This window comes from Schistocerca gregaria, chromosome X (assembly GCF_023897955.1).
Source record: "Schistocerca gregaria isolate iqSchGreg1 chromosome X, iqSchGreg1.2, whole genome shotgun sequence".
Lineage (NCBI taxonomy): Eukaryota > Metazoa > Arthropoda > Insecta > Orthoptera > Acrididae > Schistocerca > Schistocerca gregaria.
Window position 1 is genome coordinate 643,506,498 of NC_064931.1, and position 18,867 is coordinate 643,525,364.

Here is an 18,867-nt window from a genome sequence, read left to right on the forward strand (position 1 = left end):
CAGACTGCTTGCTTTAAGATAGTGTGTAAGAATAAAAGGTGTAGTTCGGAATGATATTATTTCCTATCAGCTGCATGGGATAATTCATGGGAAACAGAGAATGCAATTACAGCGGTAAATACACTTGCATGCATGTAGAGACAGGCATGACATTATGACGAGTTAACAGTGTATCGAAGAACACAGGAAAAGTGCATTCACATCTGTGGTAGTTCAAGGCACATAACTCCACTCAACCATTACAAAAGTGGGCCACTGTCACAGCCCTCTGCAAAATTACTAACCCCTCAGTCTGCAGTGTGCACTCATTAACATAACTCTCATGTGTATCACAGGCTATGCACACTAGAAAGGCAACATTGGAACAGACTGTACAAGAGACTCTTTAAACCTCAGATGTATTCTGATCCAGTGTAAAGAGCGGGTTATTTCCTACAAGATTTATGTGCCTCTTGTATGTATACTGTAAATGCTTGAGGCACTGGTAACAAAAAATAATCACTGTTCTCACTGCATGAAATTTGCTATCATTGTAAGATTGTGGGTGGATATTTTATCCAAATTTTTTTTATTAAGTATTATTTTAACTGGCATTTCAAAATGTATGTCACACATTCTTGTTTTAAGATATAGTGTAAGAATGCACAGTTGTTGTTCGCAATGACAAAATTTCCTCCTAGTTGCTTGGGATAATTCATCACAAACCCAAAGCACTGTTATAGTATGGGTGAGTCTCGTTGCATACATGTGAAACAGGCGAGATGTTATGAACTGTTCACACTGTGCCAAAGAAGAAAAAAGCCATGTATTGACTTTTGATATCATTTCAGGCATGTAAAAAAACTCACTCGTTATAAATGGAGGTCACCACCTTGGCTTTTCACACAGAATTACTGACCCATCCGACTGCTGTGCTCTCACAGCTAGACTCTTGAGAAGCGTATCCTCAAATGTCTCATGAGGTACTGTGTCAACAACAACACCCTGAGACTGGATAAATTTGTATTCAGGAATCACCACTCCTAAAACACAATTAATTCTCCACGTAGTACAACATATTACACATGGCTACATCACCAATTATGCCACAGGGACTGGCGGGGAAGGGGAGGGGGAGAAGGGGCTGCGGGGGGGGGGGGGGGGGGGGGAGGAGTGTATTCATTGACAAGTGAAAAGCAGTTCCGTCCAGTTTCAAACTGAAACAACTGTGGAAACCACAAAACTCTACACAAATAACACCATCCACAGCCCAATACATTCCAGTGCAAAAGTTAGGTACCTCACTGTTTGGCTCGACCAGAAACTAACACTGGGGGACAACAAGTGAACATAACCAACAAGGCTCGTACAATTTTACCTAATGCTCAACAGTCACAGCACGCTGGTTAGAAGGGTGTTGAGGTCCAAGTACATGACACTGATTAGGCCTTTCATGATGTACACAGCTCCAATGGAAGAAAAGGTCATTTCCTACACGATATGAGTGCCCCTTGTATGTATAGTGCAAATGGTTGAGGGACTGTTAAAATATAATCACTGTTGTCATTGTATGAAACTCGCTACTGCTGTATATTGTGGGTGGAATTCTTATCCAAAAGATTAACATTCTATATTATTTTTCATAGCATTTCAACAGGCATTACATGCATATCTTGCTTTGAGATACCACGTAATAAGAAGAGTTGTACTTTGGAATCATGAAATTTCCTAATAGCTGCTTGGGATAATTCATGGGAAATCCAGACTACACTATTAAATGTGCAGGTCTAGTTGACCACAGGCACATACAGGCAAGACATTATGATGAGATATGACTGTAATAAATACGACAGCATGAGTGCATCAACTTTTGTGATAGTTCAATACATGCAACCCAACTCAACTATTACAAAAGTGGGCAATCAACATGGCCCACCTCGAAAAATTACTGACCCCTCAATCTGCGGTCTGCACTAAGCAAGACTGTTGAGTAGACGATTCTCAAATGTCTCACACACTATGCACACTGAAACGGCAACTCTCGAACAGATTGTACATGGCACTCATTAAACCTCTGATGGTGCAGCAGCTCCAGTGGCAAGAGCAAGTCATTTAAAAAGACATTTATGTGCCCACCGTATGTGTCGTGTAAATAGTTAAGGCACCCTTAACAAGAAATAATCACTGTTCTCAAGGTATGGAATTTGCTATCGGTGTAAGAGTGTGGGTGGATCATTTATCTGAAATTTATTAAGTTTCATTTTATCTGAAATTTCAGCATGTGTCACACACACTTCTTGTTTTAAGGTACTGTGTAAGAATGGAAAGTTGTAGTTTGGAATGAAGAAATGTCCTCCTAGCTGGTTGAATAACTCATGGGAAACCCAGACCACCATTGTTAACAGTGTAAGTCTAGTTGCGCTTAACTAGAGACTTGCAGAATAATATGACGAGTTAACACCGTGTTGAAAATGACCGAAGATTGCATCCACTTTTGTGATCGTTCAATGCATGCAATCGAACTAAACCACTACATAAGTAAGCAATGATGGCTTTCCCTATAAAATTACTGACCCATCAGTCTGCTGTGCTCTCACAAGTAGACTCTTGAGAAGCTTATCCTCAAATGTCTCATGAGGGGTACTGTGTCAACAACAACACCTCGAGAGTCGAGAAATTCGTATTCAGGAATCACCACTCCTGAAACACAAGTCCTCCACGTAGTAAAACATATTACACATGGCTACACCACCAATTAAGCCACAGGGGCTGTGGAGGGCATTCATCGACAAGTGCAAAGCAGTTCTGTCCACTTTCAAACTGAAACAACTGCAGAAACCACAGAACTGTACACAAATAACACCACCCACAGCCCAATATACTCCTTTACAAAAGTTAGTTACCTCAGTGTATGGCTGGACCAGAAATAAACATTGGGGGACAACAAATGAACATAACCAATAAAACAAATTGAAGGCTCAAACAATTTTACCCAATGTTCAACAGGCAAATCACACTGGATAGAAGGGTGTTGAGGTCCAAGTACATGACACTGATCACACCTTTGATGATGTATGCAGCTCCAATGGAAGCGAAGGTCATTTCCAACAAGATATGTATGCCCCTTGTATGTATGCTGCAAATGGTTGAGGCACTGTTAACAAAAGTAATCACTGCTCTCAAAGTATGACATTTGCTATCGCAGAACATACCATTTAATACAATACTGATGTCCCTCCTGATAGTATATTGTAAATGCTCGAGGCATCATTAACCTGTGAGATTGTCAATGGATTAAGTATCCAAAAATTTAATAATACATATTATTTAAACATTCTTGAAATACTCTTGTTTTAGGCACAGTGTAAGAATGAAATGATATTGTTTGGATTGGTGAAGTTTTCTCCTAGCTGCTTGGAATAAGTCATGGGAAACCCAGAATCCTATTAAAGGCACAAGTCCAGTCGTATGCTGGTGTGACAGGCAGAACATTATGACAACTTTACACTGTATCAAATATGATAGTAGAAGTTCCTAAAGTTTTGTGATCGTTCAGTGCATGCTACTGCACTCAGACATTATAAGAACATGGCTTTATCATGGTCTTTACCACAAAATTATCAGCTCTTCAGTTTGATGTGCTTGCTCAGCAAGATTGTAGGGTTGGTGATTCACAAATGTCTCACCGGCTATGTATACTGAACAGGTAACCTCAAAACAATTGTACATGGGGCTCAATAAACCTCTGATGATGTAACAGCTCCAGTGGAAGGAGCAGGTCATTTAATATAAGACTGATGAGCCCCAGAATGTATCCTATAAGTACCTGAGGCACCATTAAAAATTAATAATCACAGTTCTCACTGAATGAATTTTGCTATTGCAGTAAGATTGTGGGGGGGGTTAACTATCCAACAATTTATTACTGTCTATCACTTTACCTCACATTTTAACATGCATCTCACAGTCTTCTTGTTTAAGATACCATGTAAAAATGAAGAGTTGTTCTTCTGAATGATGAAATTATCTAATAGCTGATTGGGATAATTCATGCAAAGGCTAAATCCACCTATAAACGAGACAAGTCCAGTTGCATGTGGGTACAGACAGGCAACATATTATGAGGAGTTAAGACTGTATTGAAGTAGAAAGCTGAAGTGCTTCAGCTTTTGGAAATGTTCAATGTATGCAACCACACTCAACCGTCACAAGAGTGCCATCATCATGGCCCTCACCACAAAATTACCGACCCTTCAGTCTACTGTGCTTACTCAGCAAGACTTTTGGGATGATGAGTCTCAAATGTCTCACGGCCTAAGAATACCAAAAAGGCAACTCTCAAACCGACTGTATATGGCACTAATTAAAGATCTGATGATATAGCAGTGCCAATGGGAAGAACAGATCTTTTAATACATTATTGATGTGCCCCCTGCATGTATATTGTAAATGATTCAGGCTCTATTAACAAAATATAATCACTGTACTAACTGTATGAAATTTGCTATTGGAGAACAAGACCAATTAACTATTATCCAAAAATTTATTGTTATGTATGTGGTTCAGAATGATGAAATTTCCTAATAGATCCTTGGGATAATTCATGGGAAATCCAGATCCCCACTATTAAATGGGCAATTCTAAATGCACACACATAAAGACAGGCAGTACATTATGATGAGTTCACACTGTGTCGAAGATAACTGTATAATTGCATCAACCTTTGGGATTGTTAAATGCATGCAACTGAACTGCAGAATTATATCACCGCCATGGCCTTTCAATCAACGTGCTCACTTAGAAAGGTGATTCTCAAATGTCTCAGAGGCTAAGAATACCAAAGAGGCAACTCTAAAACAGACTGTACATATGTGGCACTGATTAAACCTCTGATGATGTGGCAGCTCAGGAGGATAGAACATGTCATTTATACAAGATCTGATATGCCTCCTGACTGTAAATTCTAAATGCTTGAGGCACCTTTAACCTGTGAGATTATCAATAGGTTGACTATCCAAAAATTTAATAATACATATGATTTAAATTTCCATATCGACATTCATCACATAGTCTTCTTGTTTTAAGCAGAGTGTAAGAATGAAATGTTATTGTTTGGAATAAGGTAATTTCCTAATAGCTGCTTGGGATAATTCATGGGAAAACAGCACAAGCTTTTGAACTGAAGAATGATATAACTGTGCCAACATCATGGCCTTTCAGTTTCTATGCTCACTCAGCAACACTGTTGGGAAGGTGATTCTCAAATGTCTCAAAGGTAATCATACAGAACAGAAATGTCTAAAAAAAATAATTAAATGACGCTGATTGAACCTCTGATGATGGTGCAGCTTCAGTGAAGAGAGCAGGTTATTTAACAAAAGATTTTTGTGCCTGCTGAATAAATAAATAGGCTAAGAATACCGAGCATGCATCTCTGAAACAAATTCTACAAGGCACTGATTAAACCTCTGATGATGTGGCAGCTCAAGTGGATAGAACATGACATTAATAATAGATTAATGTGCCTCCTGATTGTATATTGTAAATGCTTGAAGCACCATTAACCTATGAGATTGTCAATGGATTAAATATCCAGAAATATAACACCACATATCATTTAAACTGTGACATCAAGATTAATCAAATACATGCCTTATTTTAGGCACAGTGTGAGAATGAAATTTTATTGTTCAGAATGATGAAATTTCTTAATAACTTCTTGAGATAACTCATGGGAGGCCAAAAACCTATTAAAGGGGCAAATCTAGTTGCCCAAATATAAAGACAGGCAAGGCATTATTACGAGTCCACACTGCACCAAAGAATATGCATGCAACAGAACTCAACCACTGTAACAATATGCCATCCTTATGGGACACATGGGAAAGTTACTGACCCAATTATTGTGCTGTTCTAACCACAAAAGATTATTCGGATGGTGATTCTCTAAAGTCTCACTGCCTAAGCATACCAAAACTGCAGCTGTCAACCCGATTGTACAGGGCATTACTTTTGGAATTGTTTGGTGAATGCAACCAAACTGAGGAATTATATAACTGTGCCAACATCATCGCCTTTCAGTTTCCATGCTCACTGCATTGTTAAGGAAGATAATTCTGAAATGTCTCACAGGCTAAAGAATACCACAAAGGCCTACTTAGCTTCGTTGCATGACACTGATTAAACCTCTGACAATGTGGCACCACAGGTGCAGAGAACATGACATTAATAATAGTTTGATGTGCCTCCTGATTGCATATTGTATGTGCTTCAGGTACAATTAACATGTGAGACTGTCATTGGATTAAGTCTCCAAAAATTTAATAATACATATCATTTCAATTGTCATATCAACATACATCAAATACAGTTTTTGTTTTACGCACAGTGTAAGAATGGAATGTTAGTGTTTGGAATAGTGAAATTTCCTAATAACTTCTTGGGTACTTCACGGGAGACCTAAAAGCTTTTAAAGTGGTGAGTTCTTCTTGCACGCATGTAAAGATAGTCAAGACATTATGAACAAATCTACTCCGCATCGAAGTCAACAACAGATATTCATTAACTTTTGCACTCGTCCAATTCATGCAACTGACCCCAACCATTCTAAATGTATGCTAGTATCATGGCACACATGGGAAAATTACTGAATCCTCAGTCTGCTGTTCCTCCCCAGAAAGATTGTGGGCATGCTCTTTCCCTAATGTCTCACTCACTAAGCATACCAAAGCTGTAACTGTCAAACCGGCTGTACATGGCACTGATCAACCTCTGATGATGCAGCACGCCCAGTGGAATGAAAACCTCATTTAAGACAAGATTTATGTGCCCACTTTATGTATCCTATAAATGATTGAGGTAACTTTAAGAAATAGGAATGACGGTCCTCACTGCATGAAACATGTCATTCTAAAAGATTGTGGGAGGAGTAATTATCCTAAGATTTGTTATTACATACCAATTTCCCTGGGACTATCAGATCCATGTCATCAACCTATTGTTTTACAATTCCGTGTACAAATGAAGAGTTGTAGTTCTGAATGATGAAATACCCTAATGGCACCTTGGGATAATTCATGGGTCAAGTAGGTACCCAGTATGGAAGGGTCAATTCTAAATGCACACAAGTAAGGACAGACGGGACATTATCACCAGTTCAAACCCTATCAGAGATAACTGTTGACCTGCATCAACTTTTGGTGATTATTCAGTGAATGTAACAAAACTCAGGAATTATACAACTGTGCCAACTACGTGGCCTTTCAGTTATCATGCTCAATCAGCTACATTGTTAGGACAATAACCGACAAATATCTCAGAGGCTAAGAATACTGGCCACGGAACACTGAAACCGATTGTACACAGCACTGAATAAACCTCTGATGATGTGGCACCTCAAGAGGATACAACATGACATTAATAACAGATTGTTGTGCTTCCTGACTGCATATTGTAAATGCTTGACGCACCATTAACCTATGTGGTTGCCAATGTATTAACTATCCAAAAATTTAATAATACATATCATTTGAACTCTCATATCAACATTCATCGTGTACATGTCGTTTGAGGGACACAGTAAGAATGAAGTGTTTTAATTTCGAATGATGAAATATCCTCACAACTGCTTGGATAATTCATGGGAGACACAAAAGCTATTAAAAGGGCAAGTCTAGTTGCACGATTCTAAAGACAAGCAAGACGTCATGACGATTCCACACCGCATTCAAACAACATTAGAAATTCCATCAACTTTCGCAACTGATCAATGCATGCAACTAAATTCAATAACTGTAACATTTTGCCATCATTTGGGCCACATGGGAAAATTACTGAACCCCTCAGTCTGCTGTTCCTGCCAAGAAAGATTAATGGCATGGCCATTCTCTAATGTCACACTGCCTAAGGAGACCAAAACTGCAACTGTCCCCAAAATCTGTACATGGCACTGATTAACCTCTGATGACGTAACAGTGCTAGTGGAATGATAAGGTCATTGAATACAAGATTTGTGTGTCCACTGTAAGTATCCCATAAATGCTGAAGGCACCTTTATGAATTAATTATCATGGTCCTCACTGTATGAAATTAACCAATCCTGTAATATTGTAGGAGAATCAATTACACCTAAAATTTACTATTACATATCACTTTTGCTTGCATTTAGCATGCATTTACTCGGCTTATTGTTTTAAGATTCCGTGTAACTATGGAGAGTTATAGTTACGAATGATAAAGTGTCCCAATGGCTCCTTGGGGTAATTCATGTGTCATCAAGAAACCCACGAAGAAAGGGGCAATTCTCAATGCCTATAGGTAAAGACAGGCAATACTTAATCACCAATTCACACACCATTGTACATAACAGTAGAACTGCATTACTTTAGGAATTGTTTGGTGAATGCAACCAAACTGAGGAATTATACAACTGTGCCATCATCGCCTTTCAGTTTCCATGCTCACTGCATTGTTAGGAAGATGATTGTCAAATGTTTCACAGGCTAAAGATTACCACAAAGGCCTATTCAGTTTCGTTGCATGACACTGATTAAACCTCTGACAATGTGGCACCACAGGTGCAGAGAACATGACATTAATAATAGTTTGATGTGCCTCCTGATTGCATATTGTATGTGCTTCAGGTACAATTAACATGTGAGACTGTCATTGGATTAAGTCTCCAAAAATTTAATAATACATATCATTTCAATTGTCATATCAACATACATCAAATACAGTTTTTGTTTTACGCACAGTGTAAGAATGGAATGTTAGTGTTTGGAATAGTGAAATTTCCTAATAACTTCTTGGGTACTTCACGGGAGACCTAAAAGCTTTTAAAGTGGTGAGTTCTTCTTGCACGCATGTAAAGATAGTCAAGGCATTATGAACAAATCTACTCCGCATCGAAGTCAACAACAGATATTCATTAACTTTTGCACTCGTCCAATTCATGCAACTGACCTCAACCATTCTAAATGTATGCTAGTATCATGGCACACATGGGAAAATTACTGAATCCTCAGTCTGCTGTTCCTCCCCAGAAAGATTGTGGGCATGCTCTTTCCCTAATGTCTCACTCACTAAGCATACCAAAGCTGCAACTGTCAAACCGGCTGTACATGGCACTGATCAACCTCTGATGATGCAGCACGCCCAGTGGAATGAAAACCTCATTTAAGACAAGATTTATGTGCCCACTTTATGTATCCTATAAATGATTGAGGTAACTTTAAGAAATAGGAATGACGGTCCTCACTGCATGAAATATGCCATTCTGAAAGATTGTGGGAGGAGTAATTATCCTAAGATTTGTTATTACATACCAATTTCCCTGGGACTATCAGATCCATGTCATCAACCTATTGTTTTACAATTCCGTGTACAAATGAAGAGTTGTAGTTCTGAATGATGAAATACCCTAATGGCACCTTGGGATAATTCATGGGTCAAGTAGGTACCCAGTATGGAAGGGTCAATTTTAAATGCACACAAGTAAGGACAGACGGGACATTATCACCAGTTCAAACCCTATCAGAGATAACTGTTGACCTGCATCAACTTTTGGTGATTATTCAGTGAATGTAACAAAACTCAGGAATTATACAACTGTGCCAACTACGTGGCCTTTCAGTTATCATGCTCAATCAGCTACATTGTTAGGACAATAACCGACAAATATCTCAGAGGCTAAGAATACTGGCCACGGAACACTGAAACCGATTGTACACAGCACTGAATAAACCTCTGATGATGTGGCACCTCAAGAGGATACAACATGACATTAATAACAGATTGTTGTGCTTCCTGACTGCATATTGTAAATGCTTGACGCACCATTAACCTATGTGGTTGTCAATGTATTAACTATCCAAAAATTTAATAATACGTATCATTTGAACTCTCATATCAACATTCATCGTGTACATGTCGTTTGAGGGACACAGTAAGAATAAAGTGTTTTAATTTCGAATGATGAAATATCCTCACAACTGATTGGATAATTCATGGGAGACACAAAAGCTATTAAAAGGGCAAGTCTAGTTGCACGATTCTAAAGACAAGCAAGACGTCATGACGATTCCACACCGCATTCAAACAACATTAGAAATTCCATCAACTTTCGCAACTGATCAATGCATGCAACTGAATTCAATAACTGTAACATTTTGCCATCATTTGGGCCACATGGGAAAATTACTGAACCCCTCAGTCTGCTGTTCCTGCCAAGAAAGATTAATGGCATGGCCATTCTCTAATGTCACACTGCCTAAGGAGACCAAAACTGCAACTGTCCCCAAAATCTGTACATGGCACTGATTAACCTCTGATGACGTAACAGTGCTAGTGGAATGATAAGGTCATTGAATACAAGATTTGTGTGTCCACTGTAAGTATCCCATAAATGCTGAAGGCACCTTTATGAATTAATTATCATGGTCCTCACTGTATGAAATTAACCAATCCTGTAATATTGTACGAGAATCAATTACACCTAAAATTTACTATTACATATCACTTTTGCTTGCATTTAGCATGCATTTACTCGGCTTATTGTTTTAAGATTCCGTGTAACTATGGAGAGTTATAGTTACGAATGATAAAGTTTCCCAATGGCTCCTTGGGGTAATTCATGTGTCATCAAGAAACCCACTAAGAAAGGGGCAATTCTCAATGCCTATAGGTAAAGACAGGCAAGACTTAATCACCAATTCACACACCATTGTACATAACAGTAGAACTGCATTACTTTAGGAATTGTTTGGTGAATGCAACCAAACTGAGGAATTATACAACTGTGCCATCATCGCCTTTCAGTTTCCATGCTCACTGCATTGTTAGGAAGATGATTCTCAAATGTTTCACAGGCTAAAGATTACCACAAAGGCCTATTCAGTTTCGTTGCATGACACTGATTAAACCTCTGAAATTGTGGCACCACAGGTGCACAGAACATGACATTAATAATAGTTTGATGTGCCTCCTGATTGCATATTGTATGTGCTTCAGGTACAATTAACATGTGAGACTGTCATTGGATTAAGTCTCCAAAAATTTAATAATACATATCATTTCAATTGTCATATCAACATACATCAAATACAGTTTTTGTTTTACGCACAGTGTAAGAATGGAATGTTAGTGTTTGGAATAGTGAAATTTCCTAATAACTTCTTGGGTACTTCACGGGAGACCTAAATCTTTTAAAGTAGTGAGTTCTTCTTGCACGCATGTAAAGATAGTCAAGACATTATGAACAAATCTACTCCGCATCGAAGTCAACAACAGATATTCATTAACTTTTGCACTCGTCCAATTCATGCAACTGACCTCAACCATTCTAAATGTATGCTAGTATCATGGCACACATGGGAAAATTACTGAATCCTCAGTCTGCTGTTCCTCCCCAGAAAGATTGTGGGCATGCTCTTTCCCTAATGTCTCACTCACTAAGCATACCAAAGCTGTAACTGTCAAACCGGCTGTACATGGCACTGATCAACCTCTGATGATGCAGCACGCCCAGTGGAATGAAAACCTCATTTAAGACAAGATTTATGTGCCCACTTTATGTATCCTATAAATGATTGAGGTAACTTTAAGAAATAGGAATGACGGTCCTCACTGTATGAAATATGCCATTCTGAAAGATTGTGGGAGGAGTAATTATCCTAAGATTTGTTATTACATACCAATTTCCCTGGGACTATCAGATCCATGTCATCAACCTATTGTTTTACAATTCGGTGTACAAATGAAGAGTTGTAGTTCTGAATGATGAAATACCCTAATGGCACCTTGGGATAATTCATGGGTCAAGTAGGTACCCAGTATGGAAGGGTCAATTCTAAATGCACACAAGTAAGGACAGACGGGACATTATCACCAGTTCAAACCCTATCAGAGATAACTGTTGACCTGCATCAACTTTTGGTGATTATTCAGTGAATGTAACAAAACTCAGGAATTATACAACTGTGCCAACTACGTGGCCTTTCAGTTATCATGCTCAATCAGCTACATTGTTAGGACAATAACCGACAAATATCTCAGAGGCTAAGAATACTGGCCACGGAACACTGAAACCGATTGCACACAGCACTGAATAAACCTCTGATGATGTGGCACCTCAAGAGGATACAACATGACATTAATAACAGATTGTTGTGCTTCCTGACTGCATATTGTAAATGCTTGACGCACCATTAACCTATGTGGTTGTCAATGTATTAACTATCCAAAAATTTAATAATACGTATCATTTGAACTCTCATATCAACATTCATCGTGTACATGTCGTTTGAGGGACACAGTAAGAATAAAGTGTTTTAATTTCGAATGATGAAATATCCTCACAACTGCTTGGATAATTCATGGGAGACACAAAAGCTATTAAAAGGGCAAGTCTAGTTGCACGATTCTAAAGACAAGCAAGACGTCATGACGATTCCACACCGCATTCAAACAACATTAGAAATTCCATCAACTTTCGCAACTGATCAATGCATGCAACTGAATTCAATAACTGTAACATTTTGCCATCATTTGGGCCACATGGGAAAATTACTGAACCCCTCAGTCTGCTGTTCCTGCCAAGAAAGATTAATGGCAGGGCCATTCTCTAATGTCACACTGCCTAAGGAGACCAAAACTGCAACTGTCCCCAAAATCTGTACATGGCACTGATTAACCTCTGATGACGTAACAGTGCTAGTGGAATGATAAGGTCATTGAATACAAGATTTGTGTGTCCACTGTAAGTATCCCATAAATGCTGAAGGCACCGCATTTACTCGGCTTATTGTTTTAAGATTCCGTGTAACTATGGAGAGTTATAGTTACGAATGATAAAGTTTCCCAATGGCTCCTTGGGGTAATTCATGTGTCATCAAGAAACCCACTAAGAAAGGGGCAATTCTCAATGCCTATAGGTAAAGACAGGCAAGACTTAATCACCAATTCACACACCATTGTACATAACAGTAGAACTGCATTACTTTAGGAATTGTTTGGTGAATGCAACCAAACTGAGGAATTATACAACTGTGCCATCATCGCCTTTCAGTTTCCATGCTCACTGCATTGTTAGGAAGATGATTCTCAAATGTTTCACAGGCTAAAGATTACCACAAAGGCCTATTCAGTTTCGTTGCATGACACTGATTAAACCTCTGACAATGTGGCACCACAGGTGCAGAGAACATGACATTAATAATAGTTTGATGTGCCTCCTGATTGCATATTGTATGTGCTTCAGGTACAATTAACATGTGAGACTGTCAGTGGATTACGTCTCCAAAAATTTAATAATACATATCATTTCAATTGTCATATCAACATACATCAAATACAGTTTTTGTTTTACGCACCGTGTAAGAATGGAATGTTAGTGTTTGGAATAGTGAAATTTCCTAATAACTTCTTGGGTACTTCACGGGAGACCTAAAAGCTTTTAAAGTGGTGAGTTCTTCTTGCACGCATGTAAAGATAGTCAAGACATTATGAACAAATCTACTCCGCATCAAAGTCAACAACAGATATTCATTAACTTTTGCACTCGTCCAATTCATGCAACTGACCTCAACCATTCTAAATGTATGCTAGTATCATGGCACACATGGGAAAATTACTGAATCCTCAGTCTGCTGTTCCTCCCCAGAAAGATTGTGGGCATGCTCTTTCCCTAATGTCTCACTCACTAAGCATACCAAAGCTGCAACTGTCAAACCGGCTGTACATGGCACTGATCAACCTCTGATGATGCAGCACGCCCAGTGGAATGAAAACCTCATTTAAGACAAGATTTATGTGCCCACTTTATGTATCCTATAAATGATTGAGGTAACTTTAAGAAATAGGAATGACGGTCCTCACTGCATTCTGAAAGATTGTGGGAGGAGTAATTATCCTAAGATTTGTTATTACATACCAATTTCCCTGGGACTATCAGATCCATGTCATCAACCTATTGTTTTACAATTCCGTGTACAAATGAAGAGTTGTAGTTCTGAATGATGAAATACCCTAATGGCACCTTGGGATAATTCATGGGTCAAGTAGGTACCCAGTATGGAAGGGTCAATTCTAAATGCACACAAGTAAGGACAGACGGGACATTATCACCAGTTCAAACCCTATCAGAGATAACTGTTGACCTGCATCAACTTTTGGTGATTATTCAGTGAATGTAACAAAACTCAGGAATTATACAACTGTGCCAACTACGTGGCCTTTCAGTTATCATGCTCAATCAGCTACATTGTTAGGACAATAACCGACAAATATCTCAGAGGCTAAGAATACTGGCCACGGAACACTGAAACCGATTGTACACAGCACTGAATAAACCTCTGATGATGTGGCACCTCAAGAGGATACAACATGACATTAATAACAGATTGTTGTGCTTCCTGACTGCATATTGTAAATGCTTGACGCACCATTAACCTATGTGGTTGTCAATGTATTAACTATCCAAAAATTTAATAATACGTATCATTTGAACTCTCATATCAACATTCATCGTGTACATGTCGTTTGAGGGACACAGTAAGAATAAAGTGTTTTAATTTCGAATGATGAAATATCCTCACAACTGCTTGGATAATTCATGGGAGACACAAAAGCTATTAAAAGGGCAAGTCTAGTTGCACGATTCTAAAGACAAGCAAGACGTCATGACGATTCCACACCGCATTCAAACAACATTAGAAATTCCATCAACTTTCGCAACTGATCAATGCATGCAACTGAATTCAATAACTGTAACATTTTGCCATCATTTGGGCCACATGGGAAAATTACTGAACCCCTCAGTCTGCTGTTCCTGCCAAGAAAGATTAATGGCATGGCCATTCTCTAATGTCACACTGCCTAAGGAGACCAAAACTGCAACTGTCCCCAAAATCTGTACATGGCACTGATTAACCTCTGATGACGTAACAGTGCTAGTGGAATGATAAGGTCATTGAATACAAGATTTGTGTGTCCACTGTAAGTATCCCATAAATGCTGAAGGCACCTTTATGAATTAATTATCATGGTCCTCACTGTATGAAATTAACCAATCCTGTAATATTGTACGAGAATCAATTACACCTAAAATTTACTATTACATATCACTTTTGCTTGCATTTAGCATGCATTTACTCGGCTTATTGTTTTAAGATTCCGTGTAACTATGGAGAGTTATAGTTACGAATGATAAAGTTTCCCAATGGCTCCTTGGGGTAATTCATGTGTCATCAAGAAACCCACTAAGAAAGGGGCAATTCTCAATGCCTATAGGTAAAGACAGGCAAGACTTAATCACCAATTCACACACCATTGTACATAACAGTAGAACTGCATTACTTTAGGAATTGTTTGGTGAATGCAACCAAACTGAGGAATTATACAACTGTGCCATCATCGCCTTTCAGTTTCCATGCTCACTGCATTGTTAGGAAGATGATTCTCAAATGTTTCACAGGCTAAAGATTACCACAAAGGCCTATTCAGTTTCGTTGCATGACACTGATTAAACCTCTGAAATTGTGGCACCACAGGTGCACAGAACATGACATTAATAATAGTTTGATGTGCCTCCTGATTGCATATTGTATGTGCTTCAGGTACAATTAACATGTGAGACTGTCATTGGATTAAATCTCCAAAAATTTAATAATACATATCATTTCAATTGTCATATCAACATACATCAAATACAGTTTTTGTTTTACGCACAGTGTAAGAATGGAATGTTAGTGTTTGGAATAGTGAAATTTCCTAATAACTTCTTGGGTACTTCACGGGAGACCTAAATCTTTTAAAGTAGTGAGTTCTTCTTGCACGCATGTAAAGATAGTCAAGACATTATGAACAAATCTACTCCGCATCGAAGTCAACAACAGATATTCATTAACTTTTGCACTCGTCCAATTCATGCAACTGACCTCAACCATTCTAAATGTATGCTAGTATCATGCCACACATGGGAAAATTACTGAATCCTCAGTCTGCTGTTCCTCCCCAGAAAGATTGTGGGCATGCTCTTTCCCTAATGTCTCACTCACTAAGCATACCAAAGCTGTAACTGTCAAACCGGCTGTACATGGCACTGATCAACCTCTGATGATGCAGCACGCCCAGTGGAATGAAAACCTCATTTAAGACAAGATTTATGTGCCCACTTTATGTATCCTATAAATGATTGAGGTAACTTTAAGAAATAGGAATGACGGTCCTCACTGTATGAAATATGCCATTCTGAAAGATTGTGGGAGGAGTAATTATCCTAAGATTTGTTATTACATACCAATTTCCCTGGGACTATCAGATCCATGTCATCAACCTATTGTTTTACAATTCGGTGTACAAATGAAGAGTTGTAGTTCTGAATGATGAAATACCCTAATGGCACCTTGGGATAATTCATGGGTCAAGTAGGTACCCAGTATGGAAGGGTCAATTCTAAATGCACACAAGTAAGGACAGACGGGACATTATCACCAGTTCAAACCCTATCAGAGATAACTGTTGACCTGCATCAACTTTTGGTGATTATTCAGTGAATGTAACAAAACTCAGGAATTATACAACTGTGCCAACTACGTGGCCTTTCAGTTATCATGCTCAATCAGCTACATTGTTAGGACAATAACCGACAAATATCTCAGAGGCTAAGAATACTGGCCACGGAACACTGAAACCGATTGTACACAGCACTGAATAAACCTCTGATGATGTGGCACCTCAAGAGGATACAACATGACATTAATAACAGATTGTTGTGCTTCCTGACTGCATATTGTAAATGCTTGACGCACCATTAACCTATGTGGTTGTCAATGTATTAACTATCCAAAAATTTAATAATACGTATCATTTGAACTCTCATATCAACATTCATCGTGTACATGTCGTTTGAGGGACACAGTAAGAATAAAGTGTTTTAATTTCGAATGATGAAATATCCTCACAACTGCTTGGATAATTCATGGGAGACACAAAAGCTATTAAAAGGGCAAGTCTAGTTGCACGATTCTAAAGACAAGCAAGACGTCATGACGATTCCACACCGCATTCAAACAACATTAGAAATTCCATCTACTTTCGCAACTGATCAATGCATGCAACTGAATTCAATAACTGTAACATTTTGCCATCATTTGGGCCACATGGGAAAATTACTGAACCCCTCAGTCTGCTGTTCCTGCCAAGAAAGATTAATGGCATGGCCATTCTCTAATGTCACACTGCCTAAGGAGACCAAAACTGCAACTGTCCCCAAAATCTGTACATGGCACTGATTAACCTCTGATGACGTAACAGTGCTAGTGGAATGATAAGGTCATTGAATACAAGATTTGTGTGTCCACTGTAAGTATCCCATAAATGCTGAAGGCACCGCATTTACTCGGCTTATTGTTTTAAGATTCCGTGTAACTATGGAGAGTTATAGTTACGAATGATAAAGTTTCCCAATGGCTCCTTGGGGTAATTCATGTGTCATCAAGAAACCCACTAAGAAAGGGGCAATTCTCAATGCCTATAGGTAAAGACAGGCAAGACTTAATCACCAATTCACACACCATTGTACATAACAGTAGAACTGCATTACTTTAGGAATTGTTTGGTGAATGCAACCAAACTGAGGAATTATACAACTGTGCCATCATCGCCTTTCAGTTTCCATGCTCACTGCATTGTTAGGAAGATGATTCTCAAATGTTTCACAGGCTAAAGATTACCACAAAGGCCTATTCAGTTTCGTTGCATGACACTGATTAAACCTCTGACAATGTGGCACCACAGGTGCAGAGAACATGACATTAATAATAGTTTGATGTGCCTCCTGATTGCATATTGTATGTGCTTCAGGTACAATTAACATGTGAGACTGTCAGTGGATTACGTCTCCAAAAATTTAATAATACATATCATTTCAATTGTCATATCAACATACATCAAATACAGTTTTTGTTTTACGCACAGTGTAAGAATGGAATGTTAGTGTTTGGAATAGTGAAATTTCCTAATAACTTCTTGGGTACTTCACGGGAGACCTAAAAGCTTTTAAAGTGGTGAGTTCTTCTTGCACGCATGTAAAGATAGTCAAGACATTATGAACAAATCTACTCCGCATCAAAGTCAACAACAGATATTCATTAACTTTTGCACTCGTCCAATTCATGCAACTGACCTCAACCATTCTAAATGTATGCTAGTATCATGGCACACATGGGAAAATTACTGAATCCTCAGTCTGCTGTTCCTCCCCAGAAAGATTGTGGGCATGCTCTTTCCCTAATGTCTCACTCACTAAGCATACCAAAGCTGCAACTGTCAAACCGGCTGTACATGGCACTGATCAACCTCTGATGATGCAGCACGCCCAGTGGAATGAAAACCTCATTTAAGACAAGATTTATGTGCCCACTTTATGTATCCTATAAATGATTGAGGTAACTTTAAGAAATAGGAATGACGGTCCTCACTGCATTCTGAAAGATTGTGGGAGGAGTAATTATCCTAAGATTTGTTATTACATACCAATTTCCCTGGGACTATCAGATCCATGTCATCAACCTATTGTTTTACAATTCCGTGTACAAATGAAGAGTTGTAGTTCTGAATGATGAAATACCCTAATGGCACCTTGGGATAATTCATGGGTCAAGTAGGTACCCAGTATGGAAGGGTCAATTCTAAATGCACACAAGTAAGGACAGACGGGACATTATCACCAGTTCAAACCCTATCAGAGATAACTGTTGACCTGCATCAACTTTTGGTGATTATTCAGTGAATGTAACAAAACTCAGGAATTATACAACTGTGCCAACTACGTGGCCTTTCAGTTATCATGCTCAATCAGCTACATTGTTAGGACAATAACCGACAAAT

The 18,867-nt window shown here is 38.6% G+C and overlaps 1 protein-coding gene across 1 annotated transcript in view; it reads left to right on the top strand.

The window, feature by feature from the left end:
- LOC126299375 (uncharacterized) overlaps nt 1-11,729 on the top strand; it is a 35,320-nt gene extending 23,591 nt beyond the window's left edge. Inside the window, exons 1-2 of the mRNA XM_049991237.1 lie at nt 1-6,187; nt 8,556-11,729. The exon at nt 1-6,187 is cut by the window's left edge and continues 23,591 nt beyond it. The gene's annotated coding sequence lies outside the window, so the exon portion shown is untranslated. The remainder of the gene's footprint in view (nt 6,188-8,555) is intronic.
- The last annotated feature ends 7,138 nt before the right edge of the window (nt 11,730-18,867 follow it).